The 12,717-nt window shown below is 39.8% G+C and overlaps 1 pseudogene; it reads right to left on the bottom strand.

Annotated features, from left to right (window-relative positions):
- Nucleotides 1-4,152: 4,152 nt before the first annotated feature.
- On the bottom strand, nt 4,153-8,539 carry LOC149747882 (nucleophosmin pseudogene; annotated as a pseudogene).
- Nucleotides 8,540-12,717: the final 4,178 nt, after the last annotated feature.

A 12,717-nucleotide genomic window follows, 5' to 3' on the forward strand; every position in this document is an offset into this window, starting at 1 on the left:
CAGGAGGGAGAAGGGAGAAAACAAAAAAATTAAAATCAGAGAAAAAAATACAGAATTTGGATTCTTTCTTGAAAATGAAAACAGTTCCATTTAAATGGCATGGAGAAGCATCTCTACAATGGTGGTTTTATGTAGCATACTCACATAAGCCAGTAAGGCAGTATCTAAAAACAGTATCTGATTTATCTGATTACTCCCTTCAGATACCAGAATCTTGCTATATTTGTTAGTGCTCTCACATCACTCCCCCAGTTCAGGGAGTAGCCTGTTATACTTGGAGAAGCTCCTTAATTGAATATTTACAAACCAATAAATGAATTTATTGAGAATGACTGAGCCCACACACTATGGAAATAATTACGCATAGTTTACTAAACAGCTAACTGGATCGTAAAAATACATCACAAAACACAGATTTTCCCAGCATGGGTCTAATGTTAACTCAGAGCACGTCTACATCAGAATTAGTAAAGCCCTTAGCTATCTGTGGCCTAGGGCTTGTCACTATGCTTTCTCCACAATCTAGAGTCTACAGGCTTCCTGATTCACATCTCTGGAGGAGCTACTTTCTTGTGGAATGAGGTCCCCGTTTGAATCTAAACTAGGAGTCACACTTCCCAGGGAATGTTTGACACTGGACTGTAAAGTCGAACATCCTCATACCTGTGACCCAGCTATTCTGCATATCCCTGAATTCCCAGAAGAAACTCACACGCACGTGCAACAGGACATGAGCTCGAAAACGTTCACAGCAGGGCTGATCACAACAAGGAAAACATAAAAACAGTCCAAATGCCTGCTGATGGGAGACTGGGGGATAAAATTGTGGTCTACAGATATGTGCCTTGCCCTTAGAAAGAATGGTTATGGCAGAACTGAAGGATGGTTTTCATGAAGAAGTTTAAAAAACAAGGATCCAAGCGTGGCTGCTTTGGCATGCACATGACTGAGTGTTGAACTGAGTGATGATCGTGGCTTTCTTCCTGCCTCCACTTAGAATACAGCTGTGCATGACCTGTAGAAGGACCCCGCCCCCCCGCCTGCACCACTTCCCACTTTGGGAGCACTGGGCATGAGCAACCTTGGCAGGATATCAGGGCTCATGTGGCAGGTCCAGCAGTCAGGGCTGAGATGAAATGCTGCATAGTTCAGAGGTCAAGAGCAAGGGCTGAAGACAGACTGCCTTCTTTTAGATGCTGTCTCTCTAGTTATCTTGTTCATGTTACTGACATTCTTTGAGACTCATTCTTCCCATCTGTAAAATGGAAATAATATTAGTACATACCTCATGGGTTACCATGAAGGTTTAGTGATAAAATCTAATAGGGTAGTATTTGTAGTGCCCAGCCAGTAGATTTTAAGGCACCCTCTTAATAGGTGCATGGACAAAGGATGTTAAAAAGAACAAATACATCTGGGCAGGTCCCTAGAAGGACCATAAGAAGTGCAAGTGAGCTGGAACCTGTCGACGAACATTGACCCTACTTCCTAGTGAATTGTTGCCCAGTCAATGTCTTACAATTTGCTGGATCACTTTAAGGCCTTCCCCTTGTGAAAGAGTTAGAAAGGAAATGAGCTGACAAAGGGAAAGAGGTGGGTCAGATGGTGGACTTTAATAAAAAAGACCCTGGTCACCAAACAATTAAAATAATTTAAATATCCTCTCTTTATGAGGACAGATAAATGCGAATGTTCAAAGATTTCCATCCAAGAAGGATTAATAGACACACAAATAAAATTGATATTTAAAGGAGTAAGTTCACAGCCATTCCCAAATCTGAGCCCCCCAGAGGCTGGATTGATGAGCCAATTTCCTCTACTGCATGTAGGAAGCCCACCAACATCCATTCTGGGTGTGATTGTCACCCAAAAACCCAGGCCATTTTAATGAATTCTGCATCCCCTCCTTGCTGAAGCACACTGGAGGTACAGCATGACAGGATGAGCGAGAGTAAGTGTAATTAGCACATGCCTTGCAATATTTTTCCCCCTGAGGATTAACTGTGCTTTTCTGGTTTGGGATAGAATCTTAAATCCAGGTTTTTAATAGCATCTTACTTTCTGAATCTATTTCTAGATTAGTTTTCAGCGTATGCACATTATGCAATGATCTAAGAAATAGACATTTTGCACAATCCAGGGTAGAGAAGATTAGTTGTCCTTTCACCTTTCCCCGCAGTGTGTGAGAGAGAAGTTATGGCCGCCAGCATAGCACTCTAGATCTCTGGAGAGGACTGTTCCTACTAAAATAAAGAGGGAAAGGACGACAGGATAGAGAGAATTATGAACATGGAACCAAGATTTAAGTCCTGGTTCTGTCTCTTCCCTGTCTCCACCTGCGCTGCTTCTGTCCTTGGGGACTCTGCTACAGCCAGGCCCTGCCACTTAAGGAGACTCAGCTGGTGGATCGGCAGCTGTTTTTCTTGCACAGCACATTTAACTTACAAGATTTGGACGACTAACTCTGTATCTTTTCCTTTCTCCACCCAAATGAAATCATTTCCTTTTACCATCCTGCAACTAGTTCTTACGGAAGAGAAGAGTTAGGGTTATAAAAGAGACAGAGAGGGAAGGGCAAGGAAGGAACAGCCCCCTTATAAGCATGCGAGGGTTTCATATGTGAGCTTGAAAGAAAGCTCACACTTGCAGAAGGACAATGGTGCCTAAAGGCCTGAACTTGCCATGTTTGTGAGGATCACCGTTCCCATCTTTGCTGGGCCAGACCCTGGAAATGTACCATGTCATTCCTTGAAAGGAATCTTTGTTTCCTTGTTAATTAGCTATATTTTGCTTTTGCTTTTTAAAGATTGTTCAGGCTTTACAATATCAAAATCTTGTTGGGAGTTAATGTGCAATTTTCAAAGTCATGTTAAATCATGCAATGAAAAAAGAAAATACTCCCTAATCCTCATAACCTTGCAAAATGAAAAATGGCAAGGTTTGCCTTTTTTCCACAGCACATGAAGTTTGAAAAATAGCGTGAAGACTGCATCTAAACCCTCTCTCTGCCCTAAAATGGCATAGCAATCTAAAGAATGAGTACATGCACTAACATATGTTGTCAGCTGTCTTAATAAGAGGGTGTTTCTATAATATGATGTTATTTCTTCAAGCTGCGTTCAATATTCTTGGCTGCCAGATGACAAGAGGGGAAAAAATAAGACACTTTTAGGGCAGAGGACAAAGACTCAAGGACTGGAGTGGGGGGAGGAGAGGAAGGGAGGAAAAAGTCTGAAATTTGCTGCTCCTCTGCCTGTCCTATTTAATTGTTGAGATGGGTGGGAAAGAAGCACATAATGTAGGAGTTTGGGGAAGACCAGTTGCCTCAATGTTGGCAGTGACTTGGAGGACATTTTTATTTATTTTCATATTGAATGCTCCTTTAACCAAAGAGGCAAAGTTGGGTAAACATGTACTCAAGGCAGAAGAGAAAGACCCTTCTACTCTCGGGCTGTCCTCAGGGAAGTACCAGGCCTGCTGACATTCTAAGGGCTGGCCTCTTTCAGAGTTACTTTCTGAAGAGAGCAGTCACAAATGGAAGGACATCGTAAGCCTCTTTAGTGTTGTATTCAAGCTCTGGCCTCTCCCAGCACACACACACCCACACACACACCCCTCCCTGGCCTCAATTCTGGTTAAGGGAGAGTTGTTTTTAGTTTTGTTACATAAAGTGGCAAAGCTGAGTAGCTTGAGAAGCTGGCCAGTGGGGCCTTTATGATGTCCCCTTCCATTACAGAGTTTTGAGCCTTCAGAGGATTTGCAGACTGCTGACAATGAAAGAAGATAATTGGTTGAGAGTATAAATTCTTAACCATGCTTACTACATGTTTTTATTTCTTTGGTTTGGTCTTCATCCATGTCAACAGGGTTTATATGGTAAGTCAATTGAGGGTAGGCACAGTGCTGACATGCCCTAGATTTTCTAAGATAGCCCTGATTTCAGATGTTCCACTCTGTGGGCTCTTGAAATACCCTCAAATTTATCAGAAGATCTGCCCCATAGCTAGTCTGTCTATGTGGCAGACTAGGTTCTTAATTAAAAGTTTGTTGTGATGGCAGTGGCTAGTCCTGATTCATAGCTGGTCAGTGGTGACAGCCAGGCCAGAGTCTTCTGATGCAGAATTGCTCCCGCGAGTTGACACTGTGGTTTTATTGTTCTCAGAGGTCCAGAGGAAGGAGAACACTCCCTCCATAGCATCCGGGATAAAGTTTTTTAAAAATTGTGAGAGTGAACAATTTTGCTTGATAAAGTGAAATTTACTCCAGTGTTGGCAGTGACAGTATGAATGTCTTTTTTAAGGAAATGATCTGCAGCTCATAAATTTTGCCAAAACATGAATAAAACTAAAATATCCCTAAGTGAACTTAAAATCATTCTGGAACAGCAAAGCTCCCCAGTGAGATGAAACTTGCTTTTTTTTTTTAAGCTAATCTTTGAAATGAAATTTTACTTTTCCTTTTCAGTTTCCTTGATAACTTTTTCAACAGTTCAGTTGAAGAATTCATCACCTTTTGGTTCCAATGGACTACTGTAGCAATTTTAGCAATTTAAAGTGCTTCAGTTGGGATCTTATATTTTAATCCCCACCACTCTCTCCAAACACATACACTGCTGGGAGGGCAGCTTCTCTGAGTCACTGACTCAGGCAGCAGAATGACAACTGCTGTAGACGCTCAGCAACACAGCTGACATGTATTTGAAAAGTGAAGTGTTAGTGTCATTTAGAGAGCAGAGCAATATCCTCTATCAGAGATGAACACTTGGATTAAGAGAGAGTACTTAGTTCCCATAACATTTAGGGTCTGAAATAAGTGCTCGAAGCAAATCTCTTGACCCTGAAGTTGAGGTCAGCTACTCTTGGGCAGGGTCATAAACTTAAAAAAATGCTGTTAATAGAGTTTAATGAGGTGAAGGCTATTTCCAATTGAATCTTCAAAAGCCCTTCAAGCTGCAATTGCCAATTACTCTTTGCTTAAGAAAAATGACTTCACCCATTCATAGCCACTGATTCTTATTTATTGATATTACTTTATTAGAGACATTAAAGTAACATGAGTAAAACATTTGAATATTAGACGTCTATGTTTATTCCTTTTCCTTCCTGCTCTAGCCATACCAAAGATCTTAAAATTGTCTGAACAAGCCATGTTATTCTATTGTTAGCCTTTAAACATGTTTTCTCTTTCAGAAAAACTGTATCCTCTCCTTTGCCTCTCTTTGCCTGGCTAATTCCTACTCATCCTTCAAGTTTCAAGCTACATCTACTATAACTGGTTGGGGTGCCACTCCTGTGAGCTCCCTAAACCCCTGTGCTTACCCACCCTGGTACTTGTATTTTTTACTTGTCTGCCAGGACTTTCCATCACTGTACCATAAGTTGTTCTCTCCAGTGCCTTCTACACATTAGATCCTCAATTAATATTTTTTGGATGAATGAATAAATGAAGAATAGAGTAATAAAAAATAAGTAAATCACTTTGCGATTAGTGGAAATAGTGTCTTTCAACTATTATTGTGCATCAGGATCACTTAGAATGCTTGATAAAAATGTACCTTCTCAGGTTTCTAACTGCAGGAATTTTGCATGAAACACAGTGATAACTGTGGCAAGCTACAAATAATTTGTTACTACCAGAGCATAAAATGTAGACAGAAAATGGAGGTTATTGGGGCTGGAGGTAAGGTGGGGAGAAAGATTTGAGGAGCCAGTCAATGAGCTTGGGTTTTATCTGCAGCACAGCTTATGGGGGAGTCAGCAAAGAGCTTTATGATTAGACTTCTGGTGTCTGTGTAGAAATTAGATTCAACATTGGTTCTCAACCTTGGTTGCATATTATAATTATCGGGATAATTTTAACAAATAAGTAATGACGCCTGGGTCTACCCTGAGAGATTCAAATTTAATTGGTCTGAGGTATAGCTTGGGCTTGGAGTTGGTTTTAAATCTCCTCAGGTGATTCTAACAAAGTCAATACTGAAAACCACCAAAATAGAAGAGAAAAATTGTCCATACAATTTGGCAATCAATTAACTCTCATGTGACATCTCAAATTGTAGTTGTGTGTTGAGGAAAAGTAAATTTAAAACCAAAATGAGATATTACTACACACCTTCCAGAATGGGTAAAATGAAAAATAGTAGGAAACTAAATACTGGAGAGCGTGTGGAGCAGCCGGATCTCTCATATACCTGCTGGTGGGAATGTGTGGCAGTTTCTTCAAAGCTAACAATGCAACTACCGTACAGTCCAATATTGGTACTCCCGGGCATTCATCCCAGAGAAATGGAAACTTAGATTGACAAAAACATGTATACATGAATGTTCATAGCAGTTTTAATTGTAATAGCCCTAAATTGGGAACAACCTAAATGTCCTCTAATGGGTGAATAGTTAAACAGACACTGGTATGTCCATATCATGGAATACCACTCAGCCATAAGAAAAGCACAAACTATTGACAAATGGAACAACTTAGATGGACCTCAGGGGCATTATGCTTAGTGAAAAAATCCAATCTCAAAAGGTTACATACTATATGATTCTACTTACATAACATTCTTAGAATGGCAAAGCAATAGAAATGGAGAACAGATTAGTGATTGTGATTGGGGGTGGGTGAGATTACAAAGTGGTAAACTGAAGGAGTCCCTTTGGAGTGAGGGAATAGTTCTGTGTCCTGATTGTGGTGGTGGTTACACAAGTCTATACAGGGTATTAAATCGCATAGAACTACATGCTATTATAAGCACACACACATGTACACATACAGTTGAGTGGCAGGCAAAAACTGGAGAAAACCAAATAAAGTCTGTAGTCTAGTTATCAGTATGGTACCAGTGTCAGTTCCCTGATTTTGATATTATACAACAGTCAAATAAAATGGCACCATAGAAGCTGGGTAAAGGATTCATGGGATTCTGTGTATCATTTTTGCAACTTCTTGTGTGTCTACCATTATTTATTAATTATACTTATTTATTTGTTCACTTTATTAACATATTGAATTTATTTCACATGTATATTTTTGTCTCCCCACCATTTCCATTTGTCTGACCACCACTATTACTATGCCCTATGATAACATTCTATACATACTTAAAACCAAGCAAAGGGTGGAGTTTCATCTTTAAAAACTAAACAGGCATTTTGGACAACACATTCTTAGCAATGGAACCTGGACAACATTTATCAGAAATGGTAGGGAAAGATCTCATTCTGCATTATAAAAAGGACTGCCAGATGTCAACTGTTACAGAAATGAAAAAGACGGAAAATTTTAACAAGCCATTTAAACTATTTTCTTAAAGAGACTTCCTCCACTTCCACTGCAGAGATCTTGAATAGACTCCTGGTCGTCATCTGGAAAGAATTCTTCACATAACTGATGAACTTGGCTTCCACTTTGGGAAGAGAACAATCTTTTTCTATACTTGTTTGCATTTTTGCTTTAATGTCTTCTATAGAACTAGGTTCTTTTGGTGTTTTAGGAGTTCTTTCGTATTTTTTTTAAGGATTCTTGACCTTTGATCTCAGTGTTGAAGGTTTCAAGTTTTTTCCATTCTGGTTTGATTTTTATGCATTTTTGGCTGGAGTATTTTCTATAGATTTCATTACTGGAGCTTTTTTCTTTAGCTTCCTCATTACCCAAATCAACATCATCATCATCTTCTTCTTCATCAGCAGCAAGTTTTACTTTTTTTTCTGTGGAAACTTGCTATCACTTACAGGGGCAGAAAGGGTTTCCAGATGTACTTAAGAGTTTCGCGTCCTCCTCCTCTTCATCTTCTGAATCTGTATCTTCCTCCACAGCTACTAAGTGTGTGCACTAAGATGCACAGGCCCTGAACAACACTTCAACCGTAAGATCACAGGTGGTGTAATTTTAAAGCTCTCACGGGAAACTGTTGGCTATACAGACATTTTCAAAGTTGCCAGTGTTACTTTAACTGGACTGCCTTCATAATTCACTGCCTCTGCTTCAACAGTATGCAATTCATCCTTTGCACCAGCCCCTAAACTGACTGTTCTTAAAGATAACTGGTGCTCATTTTCATCATTATCTACTTTAAAGTGATAATCTTTGTCAGCCTTTAGTTGACAGCCAAAAAGAGAGCTCTGGGACCTCAGGGTCCATGCCCACGTCCATTGAGTTTTCCATGAGGTTGGTGGCACATGTTTAGGTGGGAGAGGAGGTGGACAGAGATAAACAACTACTGTCCGGAGAATAGCCATTATTTAAAAAAATTATAGTCATGTATTGTTATTCATTATTTGTATTATTTAAAATTTCATGCATTTATATTTAATTCCTTAGCTAGATTAGAGATTTAAGTATAGTGACAGTGTGTTATAATTGTCCTAATTCAAGTCAGTATAAATCAATTCAATGAAGTTAAATTGAATTCATTTCAATAAACATTTGAGGGCCTGTTAGACACAAAATTAGTGAGGTTTATTCTTCTCACCCTTAATATTATATTGACCCTCCAGTATAGCACAGTAATGTGGACACAGCAAGATCTCAAAAAATAGTATCATTTGACTGGCCATATTAATTTTTATAGCGATGTGTCCTTCTGTTATTTACATAAATGCTGCATTTTCTTTACTCTGTTTTCTTTCTCTGAAAAGATGAAACATATCTGTAAGGAAAATATGTTTCCAAATTAATTTCTGCTATTTAGATTTTTAAGCCACAAGAACTTAGGAAAACATTGATATGCCTCATACATTTATATCAGGTTTTAAGTTGCAGGTATGTTTTAGTATATTATTTTACAGCAGAAGACTAATATATATTTCTATTCTTACCTTGAAATCAGGACAAAAACAGCTTAGGCTACCAAATGAAATTCTTGGTCTTTTTTTTTTTATATATATGTAATCACCAAGCTTAAATTTGCGGGACAGAGGGTGATTTTCTCCATGTTTTCTATCTGGTTCAACACTCCCAGACAGCTATCACAAGCCAAATATCATTTTAGTAAATGAGAAATTCTTGTTTTCGGTACTGATTGGCTTTATTACACATGAAGGTTAATTGGGAGGCTTCTCAAGCTTATCTGGGTAATGATGAACAGTTGCAGTAGATCGCACCCCCCCCCAACCACCCAGCTCCTACATCATTTTGACCGAGCAATACCCAAACAAAGCCTTGTGCAACTGTGCAACTGGGGCGTCATTTAACTGCACTGCAAACCCTGGCTGCGCTTGAACCCAGTGAGCAGCTTCACAGGAAGCCAGAGGAAAACAAAAAGCCCCAGAGGAAATGTTCAATTAGCAGTGGTGCCACCCTCCACGCCCCCGGACCACTGCAGCTCTAGGATTTGACTCCTGGAGTTCCAATGTATTGTGCTTAATTATCCCACATCAATAAGTGGTACTACCCACAGCAGGAATGTGCTTGCCTGATACAGAGGCACTAAATGGCAGATTTTTGTATCCCCAACAGAAAAATATCGTTGCTAATTAAGTAGCAAAGAGAAAGGATGCCTCTAACTGCCTTGAAGAGCTTATAAAGCGCTTTACCTGTCTTATAACATCTTTAATAACAACAGCTAAGATGTTTGAGCACTTACTATGGGCTAAGCATTGTACTGTTTCACGTGTATCATCTCAGTTAATCCTCTCCATAAACCTAGGATAGATCTACTAGGCATATGTTAAAGATGATGCCTAGAGCTCTTACAAAGATTGTCTAGGGTCACAAAGCCCATAGGTGTTTGAGACTGGACCCAAGTCCAGGTGCATCCTTCCTGAGAGATTCACTCTTACCCTAATGGATAGGTTAACAGAGAATGCTGTACAAGGAACTCATTGAGGGAAGGTTACTTTGTGGAGTAGTTATTAAGGCAGCACATATTTTTCCAGTTCGTTTACCAATTGGCCAGGTCACCAAGTGGATAACCAGTTCTCTCTTTCTCTGGTTATCTATGTGCATGTTTGGGATGACGTGCTTTTTACTGTGTGGTATTGTGATGCTGCAATGTTTGTTAGGGAGTTAAAGTTTTCAGGTAAAAACAATTTGCTTAGTAATAAAGGACGAGTTTGTCAGTAATGCTTTGGATGGTAGATAGATGTGTGCCATTGGCGCCCCTCTTGCTAGCTTCTCCTCATCCAAGGCTCCTCTTCCCACGACCACCTCTTTCTTCTACACAGTCTTGTCCTGTCATGATCTTCATTTGGGGCTTTAAGGGGCTTAGTTAACGGTCTTTTATTCCACTGATTCCTTTTACCACTCTTTTCAGTTCATGACAGCAAGGAAGTGGAGTAATAGCTTAAGAGGGCAGGTTTAAAATCAGACAGATCCAGGTTCAAATGCCAGTATCGGCACTTGCTGACACTTAAAACACATATTTTGGTCACGGAAACACACATTTTGGTCAAGGCACTGAATTTCCCTGAGCCTCAGTTTCCTCATCTGTGAAATGTGAGTAACAAGGACACAACCTCTTTGGATTGTTGTGAGATTGATTTAAAGCCTTATTCCTGGCACGGTGGAAGTGCTCAAGTATCACTCATGAATAACTGTCAACAACAACAACAATAAAAACAGCAACAATTCAGCCCCACTCATTTCCAATTCATTGTACCTGCTCTTCCCTGAATTTGGAATTTCTCTCTTCTTCACTAATCTCTGAGCTTCCTTAGGCTCCACATACTTTTTAGCAACCATGAAGACCATGTGTATATAGTTCTGTGCAATTGCAAAACTTACATTGCTCTGTATTCTAGTTGCCAAGTACTGTAATAACCATTAAAAAATACTTTCCCGATATATTATTTTGCACCTGTGTAAACCTAAGCAGCTGTGCTCAGCTATGTATAAATATTTGCTTATGTGCTTCTGTTACATTTATTTATGTGATTCTGTCTACAGCCAGTTGCTCTGTAAATGATAAACTCCTCAGGGCCAAGGACCTCACTCTCTACTTCTGCAACAGATCCGAGGATCCGGGTATCCTCCCAAGAATAGATTTCAGGAAGGCTGAAACTTGAACATATAGTACTACTTTAATAAGATGTTAATGACAAGTTTCCAAACATTGTGTTTGGAACATATGTTTCAAGGCTGAAACTTGAACATACAGTACTGCTTTAATAAGATGTTAATGACTAGCTTCCAAACATTGTGTTCTCATTGAGAGCATTATTTCTTAAAGCAGTTTCAGCCACAGCCAGTGTTCTGTGGAAATGTTCAACTTAGAGGTCTTCGGTTGGTGATTTTTCACATTTTAAAAGTTAAAAGAACAAAGCTATAATTTGGGAAACAACAAGTTAACCATCAAGAAAAAGAAAGAAGGGTTTAGTAATTGTTACTTTCAAGAAAGCTTCAGATCATATTTCCTTTGACCAGTGAAGTGATTGGTACGTTGGATTAAGAAAATATCGAGTCACGCCTAATAGTCAAATAATCATAGCTGCACTTTTAGAGCACTTAATAGGTGCCTCGTTAGGAGTTTGTTTTGTCTTGTCTCATTCAGCCTCCCCAGCACTCCCATGAGATAGGCACCATGTTCCTCTCCATTTCACATTCAAGGAAACTAAGGTTAAGAAAGGTTTACCTATTATCCAGGATGCAGCTGAAAAGAAATGGAGCCAGGCCATGTTAATCACTGAGCTGTACTGCCTTCTTCAAAAGTGAAGGAGTTTTACAGATGAGATATAAAGATAATTCCAGTATTCCTCTTTTTCTTCTTCCATAATACTACCCCTGCCTGGACCCCTGCAAGGGAGAGGAAATTCTATTAGTATATTCATGATTAAGCTTGCTTACTATAGATAAATAATGATAGCTGCAGGGGTTTTGGATGGTTTGCTAGGAAAATTTAAAAAAAAAAGAAAGAAAAGAAAACTCTCTCCCTAGTTGTTTGCCTTCAAATGCTCCTGCTCTCCCACTGCCTGGCTCTCCCTTCACTGACTTATAGTGAAATATTCAAGGGAGGGTTGTCCTGTCAGAGTGAAGCCATTAAGGAAAATGTCTCACCGCCTTTTGAGAGGACAAGCAGGAAACCTCTTTTGCTTTCTTTCTCTTTTACCCTCATCCTCTTCTTTTCCCTCCCCAGCTCTATTCTTTTAGAATAAATAACAGCTAACTTCACTCAGGCATTGGGTAACTTGAGCCATCTCGAGCATTGTCTGAGAAAGCTGGCTCTCAACACACACCACGTGCAGCTGCTTGGGGCCCTGCTCTTTGGCAGCCTCACCATCCCCATCTGCTCCTCCTGGATGTCAGGACCCAGCAGTTACAGAACTGGCCTCTGGACCTGCACGTAAAGCATGCTTTTGTAATAAAACATCCAGTTGGTCTCTTCCAACTTCAGACATTCTGTGAGTCTCTCAGCTGTGAGTTGTAGGGGATCCAAGAACCTCTCAGTGGAGTCAGGACTGGGCTGTGGCTGATTTGTAGCATTCTTACATTTGTTCTGTTTTACAACAAGAGAGTTTCCACGTCAAAGCAGCATGCTGTATTCTATAATGTGATGGTGGAGAGCAGAGGAGGATGGATAGAAAAGGATGCTGATGATGCTTACACTTCAAGCTCCTCAAATGCCTGGGTTCTGACGGGGGCCTCTGCTGCATTCATAATTCATAATTCTCCCAGATTGTATAATCATAGAAATGGCCTCCCAAATTGTGTAATCTTCAGGCCACTTAATACTTGGGTCTGGCCCTGGTTGAGTGACTTTTTGAGAAGTAGTTTAATTTACATTGT

Source organism: Delphinapterus leucas, chromosome 12 (genome assembly GCF_059928025.1).
Source record: "Delphinapterus leucas isolate spDelLeu-1000000601 "Yukka" chromosome 12, BTC_Dleu_Yukka2, whole genome shotgun sequence".
NCBI classification, from domain to species: Eukaryota; Metazoa; Chordata; class Mammalia; order Artiodactyla; family Monodontidae; genus Delphinapterus; species Delphinapterus leucas.